This window comes from Ambystoma mexicanum, chromosome 13, assembly GCF_040938575.1.
Source record: "Ambystoma mexicanum isolate Mex_15411 chromosome 13, UKY_AmexF1_1, whole genome shotgun sequence".
In the NCBI taxonomy this organism is placed as follows: domain Eukaryota; kingdom Metazoa; phylum Chordata; class Amphibia; order Caudata; family Ambystomatidae; genus Ambystoma; species Ambystoma mexicanum.
The window spans coordinates 100,182,751-100,210,735 of NC_090938.1; the positions used below are offsets into that span (position 1 = coordinate 100,182,751).

General features: G+C 45.8%; 1 protein-coding gene and 1 long non-coding RNA gene across 2 annotated transcripts in view; one reads left to right on the forward strand and one right to left on the reverse strand.

The window, feature by feature from the left end:
• The window catches only part of LOC138520939 (uncharacterized), a 212,172-nt gene extending 199,501 nt beyond the window's left edge, over window positions 1-12,671 (reverse strand). The window contains exon 1 of the long non-coding RNA XR_011282893.1: window positions 12,597-12,671. This is a non-coding gene — a long non-coding RNA (uncharacterized lncRNA). The remainder of the gene's footprint in view (window positions 1-12,596) is intronic.
• Window positions 1-27,985, forward strand: part of LOC138520938 (5' exonuclease Apollo-like) — a 129,348-nt gene that overhangs the window by 78,161 nt on the left and 23,202 nt on the right. The window lies entirely within an intron of this gene.

Genomic DNA, 27,985 nt, shown 5'->3' on the forward strand with positions numbered 1-27,985 from the left:
GAGAGAGTCAATAGCACTATGGAACAATATCTGCGATGTTTGTGCCTGCAGTTTCAGTCAGATTGGCTCAATGTTCTGCCGGCAGCGGAGTTCGCCTATAACAATTCCTACCATAGTGCCATAGGTACTTCACCTTTCTATGCTTTGTATGGGCAACACCCACGATCCATTCCTTTGGATTCCAGTTTGTCTTTGGATACTCCTGCAGCAGGACGTAATTTTAGAGATCTTAAGAGTCTACAGAAGAAAGTTAAGCAGCAATTGGAGCAAGCTAAAAAACGAGATAAGACCTATGCCGATGCTCATAGAATCCCTGCACCTGTCTACAAAGCAGGTATGAAGGTATGGCTGTCCACAAAAAACTTGAGGATACCGGTAAAAAGAAATTGTTGCCTAAATACATCGGGCCATATGAAGTGCTCCGCGTTATAAATCCGGCGGCTGTCCGTCTGGCATTGCCACAACGGTGGCGAGTGCATCCTGTATTCCACTTGTCACTCATCAAACCGTGCTCGGATGCTACTAGATTGCCTATACGGCCTGTTGCTATTTCTGTGAAAGGGTCAGACGAATATGAAGTACAAGACATTCTGGACATGAGGCTACGGTCTGGGAAACCGTATTATCTGGTGGATTGGAATGGTTATGGTCCCGAGGATAGATCCTGGGAACCTCTGTCTAACATTCATGCTCCAGCTTTATTAAGGCAATTCCACTCGAAAAGGGGAGAGGCTGCTCCTTTGGGGGGTGGCACTGTCATGCCTGTGTAACGCTCACCTGGTTCCCACGGTGGCGCTGGTCTAGTCTGGATTGCTGTGGCCTCTTCTAGCGTGATGCGCAGGACCGGGAACACCGAATGGACAGGACCTCCAAATCGTGCTTGCCTGGCCCGTAGGAATATCCTTCTGCAGATGAGAAAGGGGATTAACAGTCTGCAGAATAGTGTGCTAGCTCCTCCCTTACCCCCTTCGTTCCTCTCTAACTTCCTCCAAACCCCGGTTTAAGCTCACCTTATGGTTTGGAAGGATGAAATCTCCATCCTGCTTCTGGTGCAGGGGCGCGCGTTCGTCCAGTTACTTCACTGGTTTTCAGAATGGCGCTGGCAAAATCCACTTGACTTTCCTGAGCGATGCGCCGTAAGTATGAAAGTTCAAAGTTCAAGTGCGGCCCCCTTTATGTTGTCTTTCTAACCTGTGATCTGTCCTTTATTTCAGGTGCAGAATGAAGGCGATGCGTCGAGGGGTTAAACTGCTGAGGTGAGTAGTGATGAGGGCGATCCCTCTAAATGTCCTTATCATTCCCCAGAAATGTCTCTTGTCCTTTCCCCATAGGGGCCGGGGTACGGTACCTGCCAACGGGGCGGCGCCGACCCGAAATGTGGAAGAAAAGCCGGTAAGTATTATGGCTGTTAATCAGGCTTTCCTTCTGTGTTCCTTCTGCTCACCTTTTGTTTCTTCCTCTCTCCCCTAGGTGCAGAGATGTGGCGTCCGATGCTGACAGCCGCGATGGAGCCGGGAGATGTCTCGAGGACAGGTGAGTGAAGCGTGGCGCTGCAGCGAGCAACGCAATGCTTTTAAATGGAAGTCTTTCTTCAGGGATGCTGGCGAGAAGATTCCGGATGCAGGTAAGAAGTTTGAAATAGTCCTTGGTTTTCACCTTTCTCTTCTCTTCCTTCCTTGCAGGTCTTCCAGGTTCGAGGCGGGGGTGGCTGGAGTCTAGGAGCAGGAGCAGACACGGTGAGCGTTAAGCTGCAGGAAGCAGAACAACGCGAAGCATGTGCTGCTGTCTGGGCGTGGCTTAAATAGCCTCCAAAGAAGTCTCAGGTATGTATCGTTCCCCAACTAGGTCTGTATCCTTCCCTGGCCACGCCCGAGTGAAAAAATAGTCCCTATGAAAAAATAGTCCCTTTCAGGTCTCAGGGAGGCCTGAAGCGTGCAGCATGGTCTGCATCAGGTAAGTGCACAAAACAACCTCCCTTTATGAGCCTGGCGCCTATGGCCCCAGCACTGATGTCCAACATGAGCCTGGCGCCAAAGGCGCCAGGACTGAGTCCAAAGAGCCCCTATAAGGGGCCGCTGGGCTTTTACCCGAGGGCATGATGCTGCTTCCGGGGGTGCTGGGCCTGGCCTGGTGCTCCGGGGGTAGGCATCATGACAGCACTCCCCCCCAAGGCCCCTCCCAAGGTCATTCCTTCTGGAAGTTTCGGTTTGTTTGGGAAATTCCGATGGAACCTTTTTACCAGCCGAGGTGCATGTACGTGATCACTGGGTTCCCAAGACCTTTCCTGAGGCCCGTACCCTTTCCAATCAATTAGATAGAAAAGTTTTGATTTTGAGATCTTAGAATCCAAAATGTTCTTCACATCGAATTCAGGCTCCCCATCTATCTGACTCGGTTCTGGTGGCTTTGTTAATCTGGTTCCTGGGTGCACTGGTTTCAAAAGTGACACATGAAAAACGGGGTGAATCCGCATGTTAGCTGGTAGATCGAGCTTGACTGCCACTGGGTTGATTATAGCTTTGATCGAGTAAGGGCCTAAATACCTTGGATTAAAAGTTCGAGGCCCCTTGAGTGATAGGTGTTTGGTAGCCAACCATACTTGATCCCCTATTTGGTATGGAGGCGCCTCTCTTCGATGCAGATCCGCATTCTTTTTGTATTTCCCTTTCGCATGTTGCAAATGTGCAGTTGCATCCTTGAAGGCTTGAGTAATCGTAGAATGCAAATGGTCCACTGCGGGCATTTCAAGGCTCAGAGGTGAGTCCAAGTCTGAAGTACGAGGGTGATGTCCATATAGGGTATAAAAGGGGCTCTGACCAGTTCCAGAGTGTATCGAGTTATTGTATGCATATTCAGCCACCCATAAAATGGCCTTCCAATTACCCTCCGATTGGTGCAATTACATCGTAGATATTGTTCAAGGGTCTGGTTTGTTCTCTCCGTCTGACCATCGGTCTGTGGGTGGTGGCTGGTCGAGAATCTTACGTCGATTTGTGCCAGTTGACAACACTTTTTCCAAAAATGAGAAATAAACTGGCTTCCCCGATCGGAGACTAGTATGGACGGGAATCCATGCAAACGGATGATATTTTCGAGGAATTCCTTGGCAAGAACAAAGGCTGAAGGTAATCCTTTCAATGGAATAAAGTGGGCCATTTTGGAAAATAAATCCACCACGACCAGAATAGTATTGTAACCATTACAAGAGGGCAGGTCCGTGATAAAATCTAGTGACAGGGTGTGCCAAGGTGCTGGTGGAATGTCTAAGGGCTGAAGAAGACCGGCGGGTCTTGTCTTTTGACCTTTGTTTTGGGCACAAACTCCACAGGACATCACGAAAGATTTAATATCCTTTCGCCAGGAAGGCCACCAGAATTGTCGTTTAACCTTTTCCTCTGTTTTGGCAATGCCAGGATGTCCTTCCATCAGGGTATCATGATGATGGGAAATAACCGGTTCTTGCAATTACTTTCCTGGCAAAAATAAGCGTCCTTGGAAGTAAGGTAAGCCATCCTTGACTGAAAAGTTAGTCCCCCTTTTGATCCAATCCTGCAAGGCTGAAGAGTCCAGGAATTGTTTCACTCGTGCTTGAATGTCTTCAAGGGTTTGTAAAGTGGTTATCCCCAAAATTCTTTGTTCGGGAATTATCGGCACAGGTTCTGAGTTTGTGTCTATTTCTTCCATTCCAATTCGGGATAGAGCGTCCGCCTTACCATTCTTATAGCCGGGGCGGTAGGTGATTACAAAATCGAACTCAGCAAAGAACAAAGCCCATCGGAGCTGTCGAGACGATTGAGCCTTGGCAGTTTTTAAATATTGTAAATTTCGGTGATCAGTGATCACGGTGATGGTATGCCGTGCGCCGAGGAGATAATGCCGCCAAGCCTTCAAGGCGGACTTTATGGCTAATAGTTCCTTATCGGTAATCGCATAATTTATCTCCGGCGGCGAGAACTTTCTGGACCAAAATGCTACGGGGTGCAGTTGGTTGGTTTCTGGGTCTCTCGGAGACAGGACAGCTCCCATGGCTAAGCTGGACGCGTCGGTTTCGACTATATATGGGAGATCGGGACGCGGGTGCTTCAAAATAGGTGCAGACGTGAACTTAGCTTTCAACTCCTGAAAGGCCTGTTCGGCTTCCTCGGTCCATTCAAAAAGTTTATTTTTTCGCAAGAGTGCAGTGATGGGTTGCACCACACGTGAAAACTCTGGGATAAACCTGCGATAAAAGTTGGCAAAACCAAGCATGCTTTGGACACCTTCCACCGAACTAGGTGATGGCCATTTGAGGATGGCATCCACTTTCCGTGAATCCATTCGGACCCCTTTAGGTGTCAGGATGAATCCAAGAAACTCAACCTCGGTGGTATGGAAAACACATTTTTCCAGCTTGGCAAACAGTTTGTGCTGGCGCAGTTTCTCTAGGACGGCCCTGACATGCTTTCTGTGATCAGATTCCGAAGAGGAGTACACAAGAATGTCATCGATATACACGACAACACAGACATCGATGAGTTCCCGAAGGACATCGTTCATGAAGAATTTGAAGGCTGCAGGCGCGTTGCACAACCCGAAAGGCATCACCTGGTATTCGAATAGTCCATATTTTGTACGGAAGGCCGTTTTCCATTCGTCGCCTTCTTTTACTCGTACCAGATGATAAGCCCCCCGGAGATCTAACTTGGTGTATACGCAAGCGTCCTTCACCTGGTCAAGGAGTTCAGGGATCAGAGGCAGAGGGTAACGATTTTTAACAGTTATCTGGTTCAATGCGCGGTAATCGATACAAGTTCTAAGGTCGCCTTCTTTTTTAGGCACGAAGAACAAAGCTGAGGATGCCGGGGACTTTGACGGGCGAATGAAACCATTGGCGAGGTATTGATCTAAATATTGTCTCAAATGCAGATTCTCTGGTTCAGTAAGGGCGTAAATCCTGCTACAAGGGGGTTGTGCACCGGGCACCAGATCGATTTGGCAATCGTACGATCTGTGGGGAGGTAACGTGTTGGCCTGTTCCTTTTGGAAGACGTCCTGAAAGTCTTGGTACTCTGGAGGTAGTTGCACGGGGACAGGGGTTACTGATGCTAGATTAATCTTTGGATTTTCTGGGTAGCAGGTTTGTGCACAATCCGGGAAGTTTATTCTCTTCGCTCGCCAATCAATTCGAGGATTATTGTTCTCTAACCAAGGGATTCCGAAAATAAGCTGAAACTGTGGAGCCTTGATTACATCAAACACAACTGCCTCCCGATGGCCATCCGGACCTACAAGTGTCACCTCAGCTGTGGAATGTGTTACCGGTCCAGAGGCAATTTCGGTTCCATCTACTGTGGTGATGACATCTTTGTTGGTTTTAGGACGCAGAGGGAGGTTTATCTTAGAGACCAATTCTCGATCCACATAGTTTCCTATAGCCCCGCTATCGATGTATGCCTTTATAGCATGCAGCCGTTTAGGCTGTTCCGGATCTACGAGGACCATTGGCACAATGAAATGCGAGGTCTGAGAGTTAGTTTTCAAGCTCGGCAAGCGGACCCCTACGCTTGCCGGGCGTGGTCGTTTCCCGATACAGAGTTTCCATGGATTTTATCAGCGGCTCCTACCACCTTCTTGGGCGGCTTAACCGGGCAATCTCGTAGAAAGTGTCCAGAGGACCCACAATAAAGGCATAATTGCATCTGTCGTCTTCTTTCCCGTTCTTTTTGAGTTAGGGGTCCTTTAACCCCTCCGATTTGCATAGGCTCCGAGCCATCAGCCCCCTTGGGGTTAGCGTGGGTCTTGGCCAACACCCGGGTTTCAAACTTGGACCGATCTGCTTTTCTGTTTTGCAGCCTGTGATCCAATTGGACCACTAAGTCTATATATTCAGTGCATTCGTGGGGCGGATTTACAACTTGTGCCAGGACATCTTTAAGTTCTCTGCATAGACCTCGATAGAATAACGTGATTCTTTTATCCTCTGGCCAACCAGTTTCCACAATTAGTCTATTGAAGGTTGCAATGTAGGATAGAAGGTCTTGCTTGCCCTGTCACAGAGATAAAAGTTCGTCATCCAGAGCCTGTCCCTGGGAGTGTCGAGCAAATAACTTTTCCATGCTTGTTTGAAATCCTTGAAAATCACGAAGAATCGGGTCATCTTGAGTTACCAGTGGGGCTGACCAATCGGCAGCACAGCCGCTGAGATATGACAACACAAAGGCTACCTTGGTCTGATCATTAGGGAAGGCCCCAGGTCTGCATAGGAAGTGCAAACGACACTGATTCATGAATACGGCAAATCATTTGGGGTCCCCAGCAAAGCGTTCAGGTGGGGCCAGCGGCATGTTTCCAGGTAGATTAATCTGCACCGGGTTACTGGAAACCACAGGAGCGGGGTTCCCCCCGGAACCGGGTAAAGGAGTTTGTCCAGCTTGACCTTGCAAAAGCTGTCTAGCCAGGTCATCAGCTCTATCCTTTATTACAATCACTTCCCCCCTGAGGGCACTAGTCTCTTGACCAGCGGCGTGTACTTCGGCCCGGAATTCCCCCAGTAATTGGGCCAACTGGTCAGTTTCGGAAGTTTCCAGAGCGCCTGGGTGGGAATTTGTAGGAAGGCTTCGCATTCTGTAACGCTCACCTGGTTCCCACGGGGGCGCTGGTCTAGTCTGGATTGCTGTGGCCTCTTCTAGCGTGATACGCAGGACCCGGAACACCGATTGGACAGGACCTCCAAATCGTGCTTGCCTGGCCCGTAGGAATATCCTTCTGCAGATGAGAAAGGGGATTAACAGTCTGCAGAATAGTGTGCTAGCTCCCCCCTTTCCCCTTCGTTCCTCTCTAACTTCCTCCAAACCCCGGTTTAAGCTCACCTTATGGTTTGGAAGGATGAAATCTCCATCCTGCTTCTGGTGCAGGGGCGCGCGTTCGTCCAGTTACTTCACTGGTTTTCAGAATGGCGCTGGCAAAATCCACTTGACTTTCCTGAGCGATGCGCCGTAAGTATGAAAGTTCAAAGTTCAAGTAAGGCCCCCTTTATGTTGTCTTTCTAACCTGTGATCTGTCCTTTATTTCAGGTGCAGAATGAAGGCGATGCGTCGAGGGATTAAACTGCTGAGGTGAGTAGTGATGAGGGCGATCCCTCTAAATGTCCTTATCATTCCCCAGAAATGTCTCTTGTCCTTTCCCCATAGGGGCCGGGGTACGGTACCTGCCAACGGGGCGGCGCCGACCCGAAATGTGGAAGAAAAGCCGGTAAATATTATGGCTGTTAATCAGGCTTTCCTTCTGTGTTCCTTCTGCTCACCTTTTATTTCTTCCTCTCTCCCCTAGGTGCAGAGATGTGGCGTCCGATGCTGACAGCCGCGATGGAGCCGGGAGATGTCTTGAGGACAGGTGAGTGAAGCGTGGCGCTGCAGCGAGCAACGCGATGCTTTTAAATGGAAGTCTTTCTTCAGGGATGCTGGCGAGAAGATTCCGGATGCAGGTAAGAAGTTTGAAATAGTCCTTGGTTTTCACCTTTCTCTTCTCTTCCTTCCTTGCAGGTCTTCCAGGTTCGAGGCGGGTGTGGCTGGAGTCCAGGAGCAGGAGCAGACACAGTGATCGTTAAGCTGCAGGAAGCAGAACAACGCGAAGCATGAGCTGCTGTCTGGGCGTGGCTTAAATAGCCTCCAAAGAAGTCCCAGGTATGTATCCTTCCCCAACTAGGTATGTATCCTTCCCTGGCCACGCCCGAGTGAAAAAATAGTCCCTATGAAAAAATAGCCCCTTTCAGGTCTCAGGGAGGCCTGAAGCGTGCAGCATGGTCTGCATCAGGTAAGTGCACAAAACACCTCCCTTTATGAGCCTGGCGCCTATGGCGCCAGGACTGATGTCCAACATGAGCCTGGCGCCTTTGGCGCCAGGACTGAGTCCAAAGAGCCCCTATAAGGGGCCGCTAGGCTTTTACCCGAGGGCATGATGCCTGCTTCCGGGGGTGCTGGGCCTGGCCTGGTGCTCCGGGGGTAGGCATCATGACAGCCTGCTGAACATATCTCTGGATCAGGAACGACCTCTCCATACAAAATGAGTTACGCCCATAGAACCACTAGACCATTCTACTCAAAATGGAGGTTGTTCAATGCATTGCCCGGAAAACGACGTCTGCATTTTTCACGTCGTCAAATTTCACGTGACTTAGGTCCGTCACGTGTATCACGGCAGTGCGTACATAAGCAGCGTGTAAACTCTGATCGCTGCTTCTGATTAAGTCAATTTTGGCGTTTTGGTAGCTGAACTCCGGACCTGCGTTCTCGCATTTCCTTCAGCAACTTCTTTGGCCTATTTTGAGCGTGTTTCCTCCACACGCTAATTCCCGAGCTGCGTGTATCCTGTTCGCGTGCCAAGTCTCCACGCGGACGCTGTCTGCAAGCGCGGCTGTCCTGAGCTGCGTGAATCCTGTTCGCGTGCCAAATCTCCACGCGGACGCTGTCTGCAAGCGCGGCTGTACTGAGCTGCGTGAATCCTGTTTGCGTGCCAAATCTCCACGCGGACGCTGTCTGCAAGCGCGGCTGTCCTGAGCTGCGTGAATCCTGTTCGCGTGTCAAATCTCCACGCGGACGCTGTCTGCAAGCACGGCTGTCCTGAGCTGCGTCAATCATGTTCGCGTGCCAAATCTCCACGCGGACGCTGTCTGCAAGCGCGGCTGTCCTGAGCTGCGTGAATCCTGTTCGCGTGCTAAATATCTACATGCGGACGCTGTTTTCAAGCGCGGCTGGCCTGGCTGCGTGTATTCTATCGCGTGCAATCCTGCACGTGGTTTTCTGAACTACTTTGAACCTTTGGTACCTGAGACAGTTAACAGCTGAAATTCTAATATTTGTTCTTCGTGGGAAAGGAAGTATTTCATGAACTATTGGAAGGTGATTGTGCACAGTACTTTGGACGCTATCCTGTGGTGCACCAACCCGGTATCTAGCGAGAGCCTCGTGCCGTTCGGGATAAGTCTCCCTTACTAATCTTCCCTTCCTTTGTCGTTTGTTCAACTCCTGGTTTTCTTCAAGAAACTTTCGTGGATTACTTCAGTTTTTGCCATAAGGTCAGTGTCTGAATTAATACTACTACTGTGTTATCTTAGTAATTCGATTGGGACAGTTTCTCATGATACTTTATCTATCCTAGGCATACTTCCTACACAATTCCCACGCCCTTTCCAGTGATCCATCTCTCTGCCTGTTTCATTCAGTCAGAGAGTTGTATCATTTGGAAAGTCTAATTTGACCTGCCTACAATCAAGTCGTGTGAAAATAGGATCCGGAAGAGCCCTACCAAATTGTATCCTTTTTTGGTTACCGTATCCTTTTGAGTTGATACATTTGGTGATTTATGACAGTCTCGTAGAGAGATATAATCAGACAATTACGCAGATGTTGCGCAAGTCGATGGAGCCTGGGGAAAGGAGTTGGGATCAGATTTTACCATGGATCTTACTCACACTACGCAACACACCCCAATCCTCCACGGGGTTTTCTCCGTTCGAACTGATGTTTGGGAGACCAGTGAGAACGTTACTCGACATTTTAAAGGGGAGTTGGGAGGAGAATCCAGGTCAGGAGATTTCTTTAACAGAGTATGCCTGTCAGCTTAAAGAAAGAGTGGAGTACTTGCAGAAAATTGCACGAGAAAATTTATTGTTAAAGAATCAAGTCAAGCAAGAATATTATTACAACCGAAACTCTCAGTTGAGAACCTTCCAGAAAGGAGATAAGGTGTTGGTATTATTACCAACCTCTGAAAACAAAATGTTGGCTACGTGGAGGGGGCCATATGTGATCGAAGAAGTCCTGGGGCCTTTGACCTATAGAGTAAGACAAAACGATCGAAGATTCCCAACACAAACGTATCATGTAAACATGCTTAAAAAATGGTCTGATCCGGAAACGTCTATAGCGATGATAAACACCAAGGAAATACCTATGGAGCAGTTCCCACAATTAAAAGGAAACCTGGGAATGTAGGCATTAAATATAAATGAAAATTTGTCAGAGAAAGAGAAGATGGAACTCTTAGAACTTAACAAGAAATATTCGGAGACCTTTTCCAGTTTACCAGGGAGAACGAAATTGGCCTACCATCGCATTGAGACTCCTCCTGGGGAGGTAGTCAGGATCAGACCTTATAGAATTCCGGAGGCGAAGCTAGAATCAATTGATAAAGAGATCCAAGAGATGTTGGAGTTGGGAGTCATAGAGCCTTCCAGGAGTGAGTGGTCGTCACCAATAGTTTTAGTCCCTAAAGCAGATGGAACAACTCGTTTTTGCTTAGATTTCAGGAAGCTGAATGAGATCTCAAAATTCGACGCCTATCCTATGCCTGGGAATCAAAGATTTACTTGATAAACTCGGAAAGGCCAGGTTTTTGACGACCATAGATTTAACGAAAGGATATCGGCAAATACCACTCCACACTAATGATAAAAAAAAGACTGGTTTTGCCACTCCCTCGGGTTTATTTCAATTTACAGTCTTGCCCTTTGGGTTACATGGAGCGCCTGCAACGTTCCAGAGGTTGATGAACTCAATAATTAGAGGGCATGAAGCTTATGTCGGAGTGTTTCTGGATGATATTATTATTTTTAGTCAAACATGGAATGATCACCTTGTCCATCTGGAAACAGTACTTCGACTGCTTCAAAACTCAGGACTTCATGTAAATCCTAAGAAGTCCTTCATGGCTAATTTTCATACAAAGTATTTGGGCTATTTTGTGGGGCAAGGCATCATAAAACCCCAAGAGGAAAAATTAGTGGCTATAAAAAACCTACAATTTCCTGTGAACCCCAGGCAAGTGAGGGCTTTCCTGGGCTTTATAGTCTACTACAGGAGGTTCATACCACATTTTTCCACGTTGGCAACCCCTCTGACCAATCTTTTAAAGACCTCGGCACCACCACGGAAAGAATGGCGTACGTCAGAAAGGGAGAGAGCTTTTAACAACCTGAAGGAGGCTCTCTCTGAGAAAGCAATTCTTCATTGTCCTGACTTCTCAGCGCCATTTTATTTACATACAGATGCGTCAGGTACTGGCCTTGGAGCAGTGCTGTACCAAAACTAAGGGGAGGCGGAAAGACCTGTTGTGTTTATAAGTAGGAAGTTACTTCCCCACGAGATGCATTATGACACAATTGAAAAGGAGTGCCTGGCCGTAAAGTGGGCTATAGAGGCATTACGATATTACCTGTTGGGTCGGGAGTTCACTTTGGTGACTGACCATGCTCCCCTGGTGTGGTTAGCTCGTAATAAGGACATGAATACCTTGGTCCTCAGGTGGTTTCTTGCCCTTCAACCTTTCACCTTCAAGACGGTTCATCTACCTGGGAAATTATTGGCACAGGCCGATTTTTTGTCTCACAACACCGCCCTTCCCGAGCGTAAGGGCTTAGAAGAGGGGGTGTGTGATGGATCCACTCACGAGTGCACAGGAGATCTTCCGTCAGGCGTTGGCTCTGGCAATACCAGCATAAGCAGGATAAGCAGGGCATCAAAGGGTTAAATATTTATATCCGCTGGAGAGGTTAATTGACAGTGTGTTTAGCCAATCACAGCAGAGATTCAAGCTGTTGACCTTGTTCTCTTGTTTTGCTGGTTGCTAGGGAACGGAGGAGCTGGAGGAGGAAAACAACGGTTATAGCTGGGCTTACTGAGGAGGTCCGGAAAGAAAACAAGGAAGACTGTTTTAACTTAAAGTAGTAAAAGTTGCGCCGTTGCGCTTATGTTAGAAAATGTTGCTGAAGTTCATGGAGCGATCGTCAATCGCTGTGTGCTGCCAGTTCTGAGATCTTCACGCCGAGATCAGCGTGTCAAGGTGAGAGAGAGGCCGTCACGCTAGTATAAAGAGGGGAGGAGGAGTGAGAGCAGCGACGCCCCTATGAAACAAGTGCGGTGGGGGAGATCCCTTCCGAAACAGGCGGTCCGAAGATCGTTACAACGAAGGGGAGCGTAACATGAAGTTAGGAACGCGCTGTTACGTGAAGTAAAGGCGAGGGGCAGAAACGCTGTGTTTTCGGATAACAACACCGCTGAAGGGGCGGAACTCGAGTGTAGCAGCTGGGTGAGTGCAACAGTGTCACTGAGGCTCATTCAACAGTCAGCTGGGGGGGGAGCTTTCCAGCCACTGCCGAGTCAATAAAAGGGAGTGCGACTGGAAGGCAGAAGCCTCAACAAGCTCGCAGCGTATAAAAGGGACTAGAGACTTGATGAGGAGGGACGCTGCAAGCCAGTCGCAAGGGAAAACATTAAACCAATCAAGCGAAGTGTGAGCCGAAGAGTGCCGGAGTGAGAGAGGAGTTTAAGTGCGTGCACACGTGTATGTGTACAGTGGATATTGCAAACGGAAAAGACTGTTCCCCATTGAAAGAGTCTACTAAACAAGATGTTAAAGGATTAAGAAATTGCCGTCCGGAAAGAGAATGAAGCATCAGAGCTAATTGATAAAAAAAAGACTGTAAAATCCACAGAGCTGGGAACATTCGCAGTGAATTAACAAGAAAAGGCAAAGGCGTTTGTAGTGAAATGAACTGCCTGGAACCATGGGAGAGACTTGAAGAAAATGAGAATAGAACATTTCTACCTTTAGAGGCTTACCTGAAGGTACCAAGTCCGCTGCCTGAAACTGTCAACCGAAGAAGTCCTCGACCAAGATGAAAACATATCCTTTTTCCTAAAATAGAGAAAGAAAAGAAAGTTAATGCAAAAATAAAAGTTGTTCCACTAACAGGAAAACATCTACTTTCAGTCTCAGCGTACTTATTTCATAAAATATAGAGAGTACACGCTTACAGTCTCCTAGCAACCAAAGCAAAAGAAAGAAGCTTACTGAAGGAAAGGACCTACATAACTTTCTCCACACGTCATTCTATAAGCAACTAGAAGCATATATAGAGGCTATGATTATACAAAGCTACCCTTACTCTGCCCACTAACCCTTTGCCTGGAATTACACCCCATCACATATCCCCCCTTCTAGACACTTACGCTCGGGAAGGGTATTAGCTTGTGACAAAAAATCAGCTTGGGCTAGTGAGTGACCTGGCCAGTGAACAGTCTTAAAAGAAAAGGGCTGGAGAGAAAGGAACCATCTCAAAACTCTCTGGTTTGTGTCTTTGTTTCGTGCGAGCCAAGTTAATGGGGCGTGGTCTGTCACCAAGGTAAACTCTGTTCCAAGGAGGTAATACCATAAGGTCTCAATTGCTCATTTAACTGCTAGACACTCTTTTTCTATAGTTGCGTAATGTAATTCGTGTGGAAGTAGTTTCCTGCTTATGAATAGAATCGGTCGCTTCTTCTCCCCTTGGTTCTGAAATAAGACCGTCCCCAGGCCGGCTCTGGAAGCATCCGTATGTAAGAATAATAGGGCATTCTAATCTGGGCAATGTAGAATGGCTTTATCTGTCAACGCTTCTTTTAGCAAATTAAATGCTTTCTCTTTCTCCTTGGTTTACTATTCCCTTTTTGAATTAGAGGACTTTTTCAACAAATCGGTCAGAGGGGCTGCCATCGTAAAGAAATGAAGAATAAACCTCCTGTAGTAGCCCACAAATCCCAAAAACGCCCGGACCTGTCTGGCATTTCCTGGAAATTGCAATTTACTAATTGCTTTTAACTTCTCCTCATGTGGTTTGATGACTGCTTGACCTACATAATACCCTAAGTACTTGGTATGAAAATATGCCATATGCGTTTTCTTTGGATTCACATGTAGTCCCGCTTCTTTTAGGGTAGCAAGGATGGCTTTGATATGAGTAAGGTGCTCGGACCAGGACTGATTGAATACTATAATGTCATCTAGGTACGCACCCACATACTGTTGATGTCCCTTAATAATATGGTTCATTAACCTTTGGAAGGTAGCCGGCGCTCCATGAAGACCAAAAGGAAGAACTGTGAACTGATGCAATCCTGTTGGAGTGGCAAACGCTGTTTTTTTCTTTATCCGGAGGATGTAAAGGTATTTGCCAGTATCCTTTTGTGAGGTTTATCATTGTTAAAAACCTCGCCTTTCCGAGATTATTCAGAAGATCTTCAATCCTTGGCATCGGGTAGGCGTCAAACTTCGAGACTACATTCAATTTCCGAAAGGCCATACAAAATCGAACACTCCCATCGGGTTTTGGCACTAAGACCACAGGTGAGCACCAGTCACTATGGGAAGGTTCAATTACTCCCAAATACACATCTCCTGAACCTCCTGATTAATTGCTTGGATTTTTGCTTCTGGCATTCTATAGGGTCTTAGCCTTACCGTAGACCCCGGTTTTGTGGTGATGTGATGGAAAGCAAGCCCCGTCTTCCCAGGTAATGAAGAGAACATATTTACATATTTGCTCAATAACAGGGACAACTCTGACCTTTGGGATGAGGATAACTCTGGGTTAAAGTTCAGGTTCTCTATTACAGACTTCTCCCTAGCTTGAGGGAAGTGTTCTTCCTGTAGTTCATCATGATTAATCATTGCCAAAATCTGAACTGGGTCTATCAATTTTTTAAGTAGGTTAACATGATAAGTCTGCAACGTAATCTTCCTATCAGGTTGTCTCACCTTATGTCATTGGGCCCAAAACCTCTTTGATTTTGTAAGGACCTCTCCAGGAGGCCAACATCTTATTCTCAGAGGTAGGCAACAAAACCTGATCGCCAACTTTGAAGGTTCGGAGATGTGTCTTCTGATTATAATATTTTTCCTGCTTCCCTTGTGCCCGGAGTAAATTGTCCATGGCTATGGCCCGCAAATTCTCTATCCTTTCTTGTAATTGGTAGGCATACTCCGTAAGAGATATTTCCTGTGATGGCTGCTCTTCCCAGTTTTCTTTTAGTATGTCCAATAAAGTTCGTACAGGACGACCAAACAAGAACTGAAACGGAGAAAAACCGGTTGACGACTGAGGAGTATTCCGAAGTGTTAGCAATATCCATGGAAGGACTCTATCCCAATCTCTCTTTTCCGGGGTAGATGTCTTTCTCAACATCTGCTTAATGGTCTGGTTATATTTTTCCACTAAGCCATCGGTTTGAGGATGATACACTGCTGTTTTCAAATGATCAATTTTCAATGTCTCACAAACTTGTTTAAGGACACTAGAGATGAAGTTTTTTTCCCGGTCGGTTACTATTTCCTTCGGGATTCTGACCAGACTTATGAAAGATATTAAAACATCACAAATCTGTTGAGAGTTGGTCGACTTTAATGGAAATGCTTCAGGGTATCGAGTAGCATAATCTACTATTACCAAGATATATTTATGTCCTCTTTATGAGGGGTCCAAGGGACCTACTATATCCATACCTATACGGATAAAAGGTTCTACAACTAAAGGCATAGACTGGAGAGGTGCTTTCCGTACATTAGCTCTATTCTTTTTTCGGCATTCTTCACAAGCCTGACAAAATTTTGTTACCTGGTTATAAACTCCTGGCCAGTAGAACCTTGACAAGATCTTTTGAGTCGTTTTTTCGGTACCTAAATGTCCTTCCCCAACCTGAACATGAGCCACTTCCAAGACCGTCCTGCAAAACTTATTGGGTACTAACAATTGCTTTAGTTCCTCACCGTCCTGGCTCTTAGTTATTCGATAGTAAAGACCATTTTTTCTTACGAAGTGAGGACCTTTTCCTGTTGGAGTGTCCAGGGCACGCTCTCCGGCATACTTTGAAAGAGGGTCCAGCTCTTGTGCCATACGGAAACTGTCTACTTCCTCTTCCAGTTTCCAATCGACAGCTAATGGCAAGACATTCCTCGCTCTCCACTCTCTCTTCAGATTTCTCTTGAACGTCTTACTCCTTTGTTCCTTTCCCGGAGGACTATAGATTACTTGGTCGTGAAATGGTGCAGTTTCTAACAAGCACTTTTCTATATTCTTAATCAACTGTAAAAAATTAGGCACATCTGACCCAACTAGTAAGGGTTCAGGTAATTCTGGTAGTACAGCCGCTCTTACCCCTATTCTCCCCCCAGCCATCTTTATCTGTATTTCCTTCGAAGGGTATGACTCCACATCCCCATGAACACACCTAATGGGAATGTTTCTATTGGAATTGGAAATTTCACCTACCAGATCTGAGGAGACGGTGGTTTGAAGGCTGCCCGAGTCAACCAAGGCCCGTGTAGGCTTTCCATCTACCTCTGCATCACAGGTATAGACGTATTTGGATTTACTCGATACAGGTTGTTCTTGATAATCGCCGTCATTCGTGGCTTCAAATATACCCACATCCATCGGTTCCCCTTTAGCCCTTTTTGGACAGAGTCTGGCCAGGTGGCCCCAATCTCCACACTCGAAACACTGGGGACACCGAACATTCATAGGTATTTGTCTTAAATTGGAAGGACCTTCACTGCCTGGTTGGGCCCTTATATTTTCTGAATCTGGTTTTCTCATCATGAAATTTGGCCATCTCGACTGCCCAATCGGTCGACTCGTGGTTCCAGAGGAACTGACATTAGATCGGAGGTTGCTGCAGCGAGGGCGATGATGTTGTCTGACCCAACGCTTTATGGGTATAGGGAGTGCTTCTATAAATTGTTCTAGGACAATCTTTTCAGTTATTTCCTGTGGCGAGGAGCTTGTTGTTTGTAGCCACTTCTCCGATAGTTCCTTTACCCTGTAAATTAACTGTCTGGGAGTTTCTTCCGGTAGCAATTTTATGTGCCTAAACTTTATTGTATAGGTTTCCTCATCGTGACCCAGCCTTTCTAACACGACTCTTTTCATATCCCCATAGTTGGTATCGCCGGTAGGGTTTGCAGCTTGATGTGCGCTTTGCATTTCTCCAGTCATTAAAGGGGCGATATAATGGCACCATATTTCCGTTGGCCATTGGGCATTCCTTGCTACGCGTTCAAAATTCACAAAGAAATGTGCGGGATCCTCGCCCGAAACATATTTCTATACAATGGAGGCAGGCACTTGTGAGGTGTTTCTCAAATTAGTGGCTTCTAGCAGCTGTGCTTGTTGAACTAGCAAGACTTGCTGAAAGGCTAGCCTATCGGCTTGTGCCTGTTGGCTCTGCATCTGTAGGGCTTGTTGCAGCAAATGTTGTCCTTCGCTTAATGTTTTAATAAGTTCTTCCATGGCATACTGTTATCCCACTTCTGCCACCAAATGTTACACCTGGGGGGGAATAAGAGACACACAGACGTTAAAGTTTGTTTCTCAAACTGGGTTTTATTTCTTTTAATGACAAAAGAAAGAATCAAGGTAATAAACTGGGAAATACTATAACGTGGACAGGGTTTCAAGTTGCATATCCTTGAGTCCTTAAGAAGGCCCCTCTGCCAATGTTGCACTCATCTGCTGTGAAGTAGAAGCGCTCTTTCGTGGAATCTCATCCGCTGTATCAAAAGTTCATTTTTGTCAACATAAAAAGAAACGTTCCATGGAGAAATGGGAATCTTACTGATTTTTCAAATGGTTTGTTTAAGTGTTCATGTTGCTAGAGTCCTTTATCAATTGTACAGTCTCTCTGGCAGCAGACTCTTTATCCTAATATCTTCTCCTTGCACTTTCTCTCTCTCTCCACAGGGAGGCCTGATCGTGCTGCCTGGATAAACTGGTACTCACTTCTCATTAGAATTGTCTTTGTTTTCGTCTGATTTCGCTTCCTCTCCCTTGTCTGCTTTGGGTTAAACTGTATGATCTTCCTTTAACACGGTTCCCCTTTGTGAGCTAAGCCCTGCCTCCCTGTCAGCTCGTCATTCTGTGTAGTAGCGTTTATAGGCTGATCTACTCACAGCTGATTAGCCCGCTTTGCATGCGTGGGGCGGGCCTCGTTTCACTGCGTACTGTGTTTTCACTGAAAGACAGCGTTTCTCCTGCCACACAGTTCCAACAGCTGACCAGACTTGCTTGCTTTGCGCGAGCGGTTCGCTCCTCAGATATCCGCAACTGCCGTTTTACATCGGCTAATCGACGCGGCCCCCTCTTGCGTGTGATCCTTTTGACAACCAGGCTCTCAGCTGATCGGGTGTGCTCGATTCACTGTAGGGCTCTGCCCCTTTTCGCCAGCTCTCAGCTGATCGGGTGGACTCGTCTCAACGGCTCTTCAAGCCGGGCTCTGACGTGTTCTCACTCTTCCGACCTCGCTCTGCCTTCTTTTCCTGCCCCGTTCACTCCGGAGCTGCCAACTCAACTTAACAAAAATGAACTACTAAAGTATGCGCAACGGCGCAGTTAACTTTAAACCAGCTTCTCCCTAATATGCCCATTAATAACGGACGTCTCCCTCCTCACCCTCGTCCGGGGTCTTCTAGCAACCAAAGCAAAAGAAAGAAGCTTACTGAAGGAAAGGACCTACATAACTTTCTCCACACGTCATTCTATAAGCAATTAGAAGCATGTATAGAGGCTATGATTATACAAAGCTACCCTTACTCTGCCCACTAACCCTTTGCCTGGAATTACACCCCATCACCATACCTTTATGCAATGCCAACTGCCTGGTGCTCTCCTGCCAGGACTCTTTCTGCAGCGCCAACTGCCTGGTGCCCTCGCCTGCCAGGTCGTCACTTATTAGTTTCACTTGTCTGTTATACTCCCCTGCCAGGACTTTTGTACATATCAATTGCCTGGTGTCTTGCTTCACCAGGACTTCTTATATGCCTGGTGAATTCGCTTTGCCTGGACTTCCCATATGCTTTATTCGCCTGGTATCTTGTTTTGTCAGGACCTCTGTATCTTTAATATGTAGGTATGACTCTCGGCTTGACATATAAGCTTGTGTTGCAGTTTCTTTAAGCTTGGCCCCACATTTGCATTTCAAGTATTTACAGTTCATTTGGGTTTGCCTTGTTGCTTTTTGGTATTCAAATAAACATGTTGTCCTATTCACAAGGCTATAATGTTCAAAGTGCTGTTGGCGCAGTCTCTGGAATGCCCGGGGTCCCCTCTCGCTTCGGGTAGATTCACTAGCTTTCTCCAGCATATCGAGCCAGTTTGCGCTTCTGCAGTGGGCTGCTTTCATCCGCTTTCCAATCTGGAGGCTGTAGATGTTCTTCTGGTCACCCTGGTGGTTCCACGGTTGCACGTCTGATTCCCTCTAGGTCCCGGAATGTAGTACGCCAGCTTCTCGACTCGCTGAACGCTGAGGACCTTTCTCTGGGCTCCCAGCGTCTCCACAGCACTTTAGTCTCTGCCTCGGTGTCTCTATCACGGCGGCCTCTTTTGCTCTGCCACAACGGTACATGCTCTTCGCATATCTGAGCTTTCAAGTAAGAGCCAATGTCTTCTCTGCACTTAATGTCCTGCGCACAGGTGCTTTGGGAAAATAACTAGACTGTGCATTATTGTTCAAGTTCTTGGTACATGGTTCAAACTCCTGCATCTTTTTTGTCTCTGTATTTGGGGAATTCTGGAAGTTGAAGTTCACAGAGTTTGTTAAACACATGGCATTTGAACATTTCTTTTTACTGGTTTGTAAAAAGGAATTTTAGAAGAAAAAGGTGTTATGTTGGAGCAGTATGAGTTGGTGTTATGGTTGGATATTTGGTCATAAGAATATGAAGAAGAGTGATTTTTACTTCTCCTACCAGTGGGAACACGCATTTGAGCGTATGCTATGAGGATCTTGGGTATCTGAGGGTCTTGCTTATCGAAAAGGGTCTGGGGAAGACCTTGCGGGGAAGAGGGAGATACCGCGTCTCATCCAGTGAAGTCATGACATATCCCGGTAGCTGTCTCCTCCAATGTGATCCTCTGTCATGAAGGAGCCTCTGGGGTCAGGATCAGGTAGCGGCTGTCTTCCCCTGGCCACATGGTAGGTGGTCACCACTGGGAAATCCGTGATGAATCTACTGGATTCATCGCATGAGTGACAGTATAGGTTTTGTGATCCAGAATAATGAGTACTGCAATTTCGCATCTAACAGATATCGACCTACATCAGTAGACTAAGTACATGAATTTTATTAAAAATTTCAATCTAAAACCCTGGTCAGGGATCGCTCACAAACATTGGATTGTTTGATGGAAAACAGAGATATGCACAAAAATACTAAGCAGCGTTTCTCCCCTGAGCAGCCTTCTAGTTACCTGATCAAGTCAGGCGTTTTATATTAGATCTACGACTGAACCTGTTGCCAATATTGGAATATGCAGGGGCATGGAAGGGTATTCAGTCTGAGCACAGGCTATGCCGAATATGTAATAAGAAGATTGAAACAACAAGGCACATCTTCACTAATTGCCCTGGCTTAATTAAATATTACCTAAGAAGCTATGGACATTTTGTTATTTCGCAAAATGGCATTTGTTCTGACCAGTTTTGGGAAACAATATACTCAGCAGATTGATTGGTCATCTCTGCAGATGCATCTCATGTATGGGAACAGGCCTTTAACATTTTATCAGAGCTTTAGTTACATTGTAGTACTTTGAGTTCCTTATTTTATTTGTTTGATTTGTAAGTAATTACTTTGTAATTTGTTTGTTTTGTTATTGTTTGTCTGGCTGTAGTTAAGGTTTTTTCTTTTTATTATTTGTCTTATTACATTTTACTGTTATAGTCCAAAAGGCATGCACTTAATTAAAACAAAGTTAAAAAAAGATCCAGATTAAAGAGAGATTTAACCACAATGCCACCTTGTCTGTCTCTTGATTCTGACCTATCACACAGTGTAGTGTACTCTTTGGGAGTGTTTCTTGTGGAATAATTGTACTTCACTACTACTTCTCCAGACCACTACAGTATGACTGCTCTGCCATAGTTCCTCAAAAACCCTCTTTTGCCTTCAGGTTGGATGATTTACACCGCTCCCCACAGGGATGTGGAACAGTCTCCTCAACAGTCGTCTTTTATTATTTGCCAATGACCACTCCATTGGGTAAATGAATAGGCTATCAGACTCTCAAGGTCATGTACATATGTCAAAGATTTCCTGTTAGAGGAATTACAAAATATGATAAGGCTTCTTCTGGCCGGCCTAGGCAGCATTGGACTGATATGCCATCATTTGTTGGAGGTCAAAATGTTTTGGACTCAGGGAAGTGAAAAGCAATAGGCACGTGGTCCTGCCCTTCTCGCTAAGCCCTTACCTGACCATAACTCCTTGAGAATGGTCTATATTAATCTCGACAAATCCCTTCTTAAGGGACATAATGCTCTGCTGTGAGTGGATACGTAGACAGTCACGCAGTCCCTCTGCAAGAGTGCGTGCGCTGGTTTGGTACAAGCCATTCCTAATATTTATGAGTCAAATCTTTATCGCTTAATAAAGGTCAGAAAACCTGCTAGAAAGATCTTGAAGTGGTGAAACTGCATCCAGTCAAGTCTAAAATGTTATTATCACCTGGTATCCATCCTCTAAAAGGCATCTGCATTCAATTTCACAGCAACGCAATAAACTACCTGCAATAAGGAAATGGTCACAACATCACTATTAACACGTCATCTTCTAACATGCCTGCAATATGAGACCTTCCCAACAAATACCCCAGATTCTGATTGTAGAATGTGCCAACAAGGCCAAATTATATTGTTGAAGACATTCATGGGATAACTGACAACTCCAAGGGCCTGTGAATCTGTAAATTGCCATTTTAGGAAGAAACAGATTTAGGATAATTAATTCTTTGGGGAAGCACGATTACCACTGTCTCCAAAGATCTAAAGGCCAACCTTGATAGACAAGCCAATAATGCTCATGAGCAAATATTAGAAGAAATAAAATTACTAAAAAAGGATAATGGCACACTTAAATATTCTAATCCTGAATCGAAACAGATATTACTAAGGTTTTAATGGGAGCTCAAAATAAAAAGCAATGTAAGGGATGAAGAGTAAGAATCAGACACAGTGACACTGAGCTGATTGTTAAAGACTTGTATTGAGCAAATTAAAGAGAGGGATGGGGAAATCCTACCTATCCCTATCTCTAAGCGGGGTTTCCCTGCCTCAACAAAACTAAGGAACTTCTGTGTCAGAATGTCCAAAACAACAAGTTCTCAGTCCTGTGTCCAAAATCCTTACCTGACCCTCACACACTAAACTCAATATAACGTGAAGGGGAAAATGTCTTTCAGCTGATCACCAACAGCTCTTTTCCGAAGTTCCAATTGTGAGAAAGCAAAGGATGTCTCACCTGCTAGTCTCCAGGGATCTCTCTCTCAGGTGGCCAGGGCACAGCCATCGCTTTTGGATCTAGACCCTGGGGGTGGACTAGTGCGGGAGGTTCACCAGGGTGAGAGGTCTTTGGGGAGTCGGGGTGAGATAGCACATGGTGAGACACAATATTCACCACTTTTATGTACAACTAACCCATCCTATTTTTTAGGATTCTCAGTTGTCCCAACTCCTCCCCACCCCTTTCTACACAAACAATGGGCAGAGGAAGATGGCGACAGAGTAACAAGATTAACTCTTATACATCACACTGGACATGTCCCACTAATCAGGTCAAATAAAGTCAGGCACTTGACTTTAAGTGCATACACCTGATCCCAATTAGTTTTCCTCACACTGATAAAAAATGGAACCCAGAGGCACACTCTGAACAAGGTGTAACGCGACTAAGAGCAGAATTTTCGGGGCGAAGGTGAACTTACTGGAGCAGAGCGACGGACCAAGGGACGAGATCAGCAGGTCGAGAACCCAAGGAGTTCCCTGCAGGAGGTTGTTCCTCCAAATGGCTGTGAAAGATATGTGGAGAAGGCCAAATCCCAGAACAGAAGTCTGCATTGTGTTTTAAGGATGCCATAGACCCTTCCGGGTGAACGGCAGAGTTGGGGTGGCGAGGCCAAGCCTGTAGTCCTAACCTTGACTCGTGAATTGGCAACTTGTAAAAAAAAATAAAGGAAACGCACATAGCCAGTGAGTTGTGAAACAACCTGAGAGACTGACATTTGCTAAGGAAAGATTGAAGTTGCAGCATTATATCGCAAGTGAAGGCTGCACGCGTGTGGATGAGACGTGAGGAAAGGCAGACCCGGGAATGAACTTTGAAGTAAGGACAGCTGTGAGATCACCAATACTGAGTAACGGAGTGGTCCATTGAAAGGAAGTAGCCCACTCGAAAGTCTCAGTGAAAGGTACATTGTTGTGGCGATAAAGTGAATGATCTGTAAAAGCAAAGTTATCAGAGTTAACCACGAGAGAAGGGGATGGTAACAAATTGAGCGTTGAGTTTTGAGTCGAAGTGGTTCTGAGGAGGTCTGTAAAAAAAGCCATGAACATTGGAAAGTCTTCGACATCCGAAAGCGGTCTGAGCCCGACTGATGGAGACCCGAGGTGTAATAAGCTTGGGGAAGGGAGCCTCTATAAAGATTGATGAACTTTTTGTTTTGAGGTCTGAGGCCGACAGAGGGGCACCAATGTGAACTTTTGTTTTGAAGAGGCCTGAGCCCGACAGAGGAGGACCAGTGTTAACATTTTGTGAAACTTTCTTTGAAAGGATGGGAAGAGCAACTTTAACGTGGAAGCCCTGGCAGGCCTTGATCCATGTTTTGAACTGTTCATGTGTTAAAATCCTGACTCAGTGTGTCATCCTGCCTACGGGGACCGCCCCAGTCCATGCTGCCTGACATGGGGAGGAGAGCTGATTCATCCACAATTATTCTTTTTGTTTGAACACTGATTTTTCCTTTACATATGTATCCCCTTTATACACTTTGTGTGCAAGAGATAGTACAGGCATTTGTTTTTTGTTTTTTTAGAATAGTCCATTTTGATTTGACAGAATCTACTAGGACTGTTTTTGTTTATCGTTTGATGGTCGAGACTACTCCCATCCTAGTTATAGGGCAAAGTAAGAGTTTTTCCAAACCCAGAAAGTTTAATAAAGGTTTTGCAAATGGCATCTTTTGTGCCTGTGTCATACTTGTGATACCATGCCGCCCCTACACAATATAAAGTTCCAAAGTGTAAAAGAAATCAACAAAATTGTACCAGTTAAAGGGATTCTTACCATCCCCTGGATTTCTCTAAGTTTTCAATGTTCTTCACTTTCACATTACCGTACTCCATAAACTCAAGGGAGATGACTCATCCCCTGAGTTTCCTGCAGTTTAAACAGTTCATCAACTCAAGATATCCGATTTCTTTCTTGATCTCCTTTTGGGTTATACCATTCCACAATCTCAAGGGGCATGATACTTCCTTTGAGATTTCACACTTCCACAATTCATAGGCTCAAGGAGTATGCCTCTGCCCCTGAGTTTTCTTAGCTTTTCCAGTTTACAGGTTTCACATTTTCCCACAGTTTACAGACTTCACTGTTTCACAATTCACAGGCTCAAGGGCTATAACCCTTCCCCTGAACTTTCTTTACTATACCAAAGTTCAAAGACTTTACCTGCAAATGCAAACGGGGAGGGAGACTCCCTTCCTCTAGATTCCACACATTCGGGGCACTTCTTTCCCCCTTTTCCAAGTTCAGCAATCTTGATTGAGTGCAGGTCCCAGACTCGTTGAATGTCTGGTTTACTCTTCTGCCAGGGCTTTCTTATTTGGTTCAGTATTTGGGTGTGGATCCCAGACTTGCACTTCTCATCAGTAATCACCTTCTCTTTTATATAGTTGCAAGATTCTTTAATTATACCCCTCTTCATTCAGCTCAGTCTCTTTGCTCAATCGCCCCGGTGCCCGAGCTCCCTTTTTGGGATTTCCAGGTTCATCAACAGTACGCGACATCTGCCATGAACCACCCCGGTGTCCGAACCTTGCACTCTGGGCTCACCGGTTTACGCTGGCTGCTTCAGCATCCTTCATGTCCTGCCGTTCTCGCTGCAGCTTGCTTGCTGGCTGGGAGGGCTTACCGTCTGCTCTCCGGTTTCCGCTTTGCCTCCTTCTTCACCTGACAGCCCCTACGTCCGTGGCACAAGCACAGTGAACCTTCCACTTCTAGACTTCCCTGGATGGCACCTCCAACAGCTTCTCTGCTCCGCACTGGAGCCTGCTCTCCTTTGGTGTCCCGACTGATGCCAGGAGAAGTGAGTCTCTATTTCTCTACAGGTGTGGTGATTTTAAATGTCCCAGCCCAGTTAAACTTTTCCAACAACTAGAGCGCAGCATTTGCTTTCCGGTTCTAGTAATCTTCATTACTCCAGTCCTCTCGCTCGTCTCAGTGTTATCAAACAAAGGGGAATGCAAATACATTTGGTGATTGTTCATGACTGGAGGTTCTTCACCCACACAACAGTATGCCATACGGGAATAGGGAGGCAAGTGGGTGTTACCAGAGGCTAAAGAAACAGGAAAATGCCTGCCTTGACCTAACAAGTCTACTCCGCCTCCCTGAGGGTTGTCTTCCCTCATTTGGTCCTCCCACAGATAGTCACCCCCATGATCAGAGTCAGGTAGCTTCTGCCTTTCCCTGGCCACATAAGGGGAGATTTCCACTGGTGAAATAATGACGACCTTACTAGGTACGTTACAGTAAAAACAAATGAAATGCGAGAAAACTGATTATGAATTAGGCATAATCCAAACCTTTCAGTGCATGTTCATAGATACAGACTTGCTTTGTCAATGATATGTAAAAATAAGTTAGAAGATATTTTAGGGTAAAAAAAAGTATTTGCAATTCATAGACTAGTATTGTGGTTAGGCAAAAAATTATCAAATAAAAAAAAGGAAGAATGTTGAAAAAGAAAAGGAAAAAAGAAAATAACAGGTGAAATTTACTTGGAAAGAAAACCTATTGCTAAAGTGCCAGGATGTCAGCTTGCTTCAACAATACAATTGTTTAAATGATCGTTATGACCTAAGCAAAACTTGTGCACTTTGTTCTTTAGATTGTTTTTCAACAGGTTCCTGATTTCTATCTACAACACCATAATTACGCTTTTATTCTCTTGTGATCAAATTGTCAACTTCTTTCACTGTACATCCGTAGGATAGCCACCTTCATTTAGCTTTTTTTACTCAGACACACACACTGCCTCTTCATCCCTTGCCACCCATTTTGGCCACCAGAAGGCTCCTTGCCTGTGCATTTCTGCCAGTATTATCCAACATTTGTGACATAGGTAAGGCTTGTGTGGTGGACCCATTGTAGAGTCTACTTGTACGCTGTTGTGATGAGACTAGGTTGAGCTTGGTGTCTGGGTGGCACCTCCACTCCGCGTGGCTGGCCTTGGAGGAGAAACACTGAGGAGCCTGCAAGTAATACAGCTCATCAAGAGCCTTAAATCAATTGCTACAGTCCAATTCCTTTATAACCTCAAGTCACCCAGGACTTGAAGCCTTGCGAAGGTGGAGCGGGACACTCTGAAATGTGACAAGCTAAAAAGTTGCTACTTAGGATTGAAAGATGGTCAAGTATAGAGAGATGAGAAAGTCATCAATCCATCCTACCTAACTTCGGGAACCAGCGATGACCCTCTGTGGTTCCACTGAAGGTGGTAAACTTAGGTTACTGGAGACTATCCAGAAAAGTAGCATGGAAGTTCAGCAACAAGAAGCTGAGGAGACTTCTCATCCACAAAGTCTGAATAGGTGAATGTGGGCTGCACCTAGAGCACATTGTCTAGTTGTAATTTTCATATCTTTATAATTTCTTTCATGAATAAATAACCTGATATAAACACTCATATTGAAGATACCCCCAATACAGGAATATCAATCTGTGTTTTGCACATAAACATTAACAACTAGACTGCAAACTGAGGATGATATTCTCCATTTAATTAATTTGAGTGAGCCTTCTTTATTTGTACCACTGGACTCATCCCCAGCTATTCATACAGTGTGTCACAGTGTTTTATTTTCATATTCTGAACACCAGATGGGAATGAGTGAAATGGTTTTGATTATTTTTTTCAGGTAGAACTGAAGCCGTACAAATGGGTCCTTTTCGTTCACCTCGTCTTCCTGATCCCTGTGGAGCGCCTCAAGGTTACTTCCCATGCTAGCGACCCTTTCTGGTCTCACCGTCTTTCTTCTTGTATTATACTGCCACCTTGGAACTGCTGTCTCCTCGGGTGTTTTGCCTCGCTCAGAGTATTCTTTCGTGCTCTGCCTTTTATCCATGTGGGGAAGTGTGATGGAAGTCAGGTGTGTTTAATGATCCGTAATTGCCTGACCTTGCCTTACCAGGGTGTTGGGACATGTCAGGTATACAGCTCTGGTGTTAGTCCATTGTCGCTCACGGTGGGCTGTCCATGAGAAAGTGTTCACGTCAAGAAAGGGGGCGGGGGAGCTGAGTTCCTAGGTATCCTACCTGGTAGGATGGGGAAAAGGTGTTATAGGGAAGGGGATACCGCGTCTCACCCTCCGGTGTCCCAATTCTACTCCCCGAAGACCCTCATACAGGTGATTCTCCCGCACTGGTCCACCCCCAGGAACTGGATCCAAAAGCAATGGCCGTGTCCTGGCCACCTGGATGACAGATCCCCAGGGACTAGCGGGTGAGACACCTTCAGGTTGGTCACATACCCTTAACCCTATGCGATGTAGCCGCATCTGTTTCACAGGGGAACTGAGAAAGGAAATCCACGTTCCCTTGGTCTTTACCTTTTCGGTGCTCCACAGTGAAACAGTAGGGTTTCAGGTCTAAGAACCATTGCATGACTCAAGGGTTAGAGTCTTTTGGTTGGCTAATCCAAACTAGTCGAGAATGGTCTGTGGCGAGTGTGAACTTTCTTCCCAAGAGGTAGTATCAGAGATGGATAATGGCCCACTTGATGGCAAAGGCCTCAAATTCCAGCAAAGCGTAATTATTTTCATGTGTTTCATGTGGGAAAAGTTTGCGACTCGTGAACAGGATGGTATGTTCCAATCCTTCGCAAATTTGCTATAAGACTGCTCCTAGCTCTGTAAGGAAGGCATCTGTCTGCAATGCAAATTCTTTTGAGGAGTCTACTACCTTTAGGATCGGGTTCTGGCACAAGGTTTGTTTTAGGTTGCTGTAACATATATCATCCTCATCAGTCCAATTAATTTTCTAGGGTTTGGCGTTCTTTGATTTGTCTGCTAACCTAATTGTCCTGTCCAAGAAGTTTGGGATAAACCTATGCTAATAACCGATTAACCCTAAAATTGCTCTG